The sequence below is a fragment of the Gastrolobium bilobum genome, unplaced genomic scaffold (genome assembly GCF_033153095.1).
Source record: "Gastrolobium bilobum isolate Gb01-03AN ecotype WA unplaced genomic scaffold, APGP_CSIRO_Gbil_v1 utg19092, whole genome shotgun sequence".
Lineage (NCBI taxonomy): Eukaryota > Viridiplantae > Streptophyta > Magnoliopsida > Fabales > Fabaceae > Gastrolobium > Gastrolobium bilobum.
In genome coordinates this window covers 95,792-98,671 of record NW_026896119.1, presented here as the reverse complement: position 1 = coordinate 98,671, position 2,880 = coordinate 95,792, and positions in this window count along the sequence as shown.

Below are 2,880 nucleotides of genomic sequence, written 5' to 3'. Positions count from 1 at the left end.
GCTTTGTTTCTGTTTTCCTTTAATTTTAATCATGTCTTTATTTCGGAAATAAGGAGGAATGTAGATAAATTTCTGGATCTCTTTACATGGAGAAGTGTCATCATTTTATATCATAAACAAAGATGTTTGATTTAAGCGTGCAAGATATTGAAATATCATAAATGAAAAATAAAAATAAAAACATATATTACAAGCGGGTAGTAATTGATATGCAAGTAGGATATCATTACTGTTTTGTGTAGCTGTTTCCTTGTATTGAAGTATTTGAAAGAGAAAAACTCAGGAGGGGGAATGGACAATTGATTCATCAACTTCAATTTATTTTGTCTTTGTATGCCTTAATTGTCAATTCCTATTATCAATTCTTTAAATAATTAAGAATTCCTCTTAGAATGGTGATCACTTTGCGATCCTGACAGCGACAAAATGAACAAGTATATCCATACGGCCCGGGGCATTTCTTCATCATCCTTTGAAGGGAAAGCTCCACACAGAGGGAAACTCAGAACATCAACCAAGTGCACCACTACTCTAACGTCAGAAAAAGAAAGTCATTGGACAATCCGCCAGGTCTGAGGAACGATTCTCAGCGACTTTGTGGCGAAGGTCCACAAACATACCATGGGGGGGTTATACGAAGAAACTTATAGCAATAGTGGACCTCCGCGTAGCAAGATATTTTGCCATAACACAACCACCGGGCAGCACACAACACAGTCACTGTTCGAAATTGGTTCTTGCTTTATATGTCCATCAAATATGTGCTGATGGGTCAAACATTGGATGAGACTTGAAAATTCTTTCTTTTTCCTTACTAATTGGTTTTTTGTAGCAGGATTATTCTTTGGCAAGATCACGAGGAGATTATTCTTTGACAAGATCACCAGAGGGAAGGAACTCGGAACCCCAACAAATTGTACAATTACTCCAGCACCATAAAATGAAGGTCATTGGACAACTTACGAGTAACCAGAAATTTTCAACAATTATTGGCAATGATCAATATCCCAAAACAAGAAAGTGAAGTCAGCATACCAAGAAATCCAGAGCATTCATTAGTAATTGCTCCCATCATCAGTGTCCCAAATTTGGAAAACGAGCAACTTGCGCAGTACAAGTAGTATCTTAAATTACTCTATCTTTTCCTTTTGTTTATAGAATTTTTTACTCTAACAATTGATTGACATCTTCCTTGCAAGTTGCATGTTTCATGTTTTTCAGGGGGAAACATATCTACCAGCATCATAAATCACGGATGAAACAATCATAATCCGGCTACAAATAAAAGTCTCTTGCCGCCTTTAATGGCCTCTTGAGCACCCGTTCAATTCCTACTCGGAAGCGGGAAAGCAAAAGTTCCTTGCCGCCTTCATTGACCTCTTGGGCACCCGTTCAATTCCTACTCGGAAACGGGAAAAAAAAGTCCCTTGCCGCCTTAATTGGCCTCTTGGGCAGCCGTTCAATTCCTACTTGGAAATGGGAAAACAAAGTCCCTTGCCGCCTTAATTGGCCTCTTGGGCAGCCGTTCAATTCCTACTCGGAAACGGGAAAACAAAGTCCCTTGCCGCCTTAAATGGCCTCTTGGGCACCCGTCCAATTCCTACTCGGAAACGGGAAAAACAAAAGTCCCTTACCGCCTTCAATGGCCTCTTGGGCACCCGTTCAATTCCTACTCGGAAGCGGGAAACAAAAGTCCCTTGCCGCCTTCAATGGCCTCTTAGGCACCCGTTCAATTCCTACTCGGAAAAAGGAAAGCAAAAGTCCCTTGCCGCCAAAAGAAGACCGGCCCTCCGGGATAAAAATGGTTTATTAAAAGAAGACCGGTCCTCCGGGATAGAAATGGTTTACTAGAAGACCTTTGGGCACCCTTCTTTTTCCTAATTGGAAGCGGGAAAATTATTGAACATTTGATTCTGAAAGATCCTAATCAGCGCACAAGACATGATCATATAGGGTTCTCACACTTTACTCAGCTTCAAACTCGGAAGCAATTACAAACCCGGAGACGACTACAACCAATGAGCAACACGATAAAGCAACTTGGAACCCGGAAGCATTCGCAAGCTGGGTTTTCCCGGCATTCATATCCTTTTTCACAACACTAAACATTATTTGATAGGCACAGAGGCTTTACTTTTACCCCGTCATTCCAACTATGCGCAATGCCAGGCTGGGGGGCTTATGTTGTGGACCACTTAGGTGGTTCCCACTTCCCATTCCCACTACATGGAGCATCTCATTCCATCACTCTCCCATAACTTCCATTCACTACCAATAACCACCCATTAAGCATAGATCATGCCATTAAGTCACCTGCAAACTACCCACTAGGGGCAGAATCTCCTAGTGTATTCATCTATATATAACCCCTTATAGCTAACTAAGGGGATATCCCATAACTCATCTAGGAACTCATCTGATAACTTATCCTGGCCACAATGGCTACAACATACATACTTGTGCCCAGAGCACATCCTCTACACCGCAGGTGACTCACACACACACCCCTTGTTCATACCATCGGACTTTGGCCTAAGGTGCAGGATTTCTCATTGCCTGTCATCTTTACCATAAGCTCTATAGATACAAATACTAGCTATCCTGCTAGACCATTAATGTTCATTCCAGAACAGAATCCACGGGCTATTCTTTTTGTTGTTGGTTGCTGGATGATATGGCACTGGTGTAATTTAACCAGCACTTCCTTTTATCCACTCACATCTTGCTGTGATTGAAAATGCCCAGCAAGCAGTGGCGTAGCCACTCTTATACCAGCAGGTGCCTTGGCATCTGCTTGGTTTTAAAAAAAATTACTTGTTATATATAAATATATAATTAATTATAATTAACTAAGATTAAATTTGTAATTTGGCACCACTT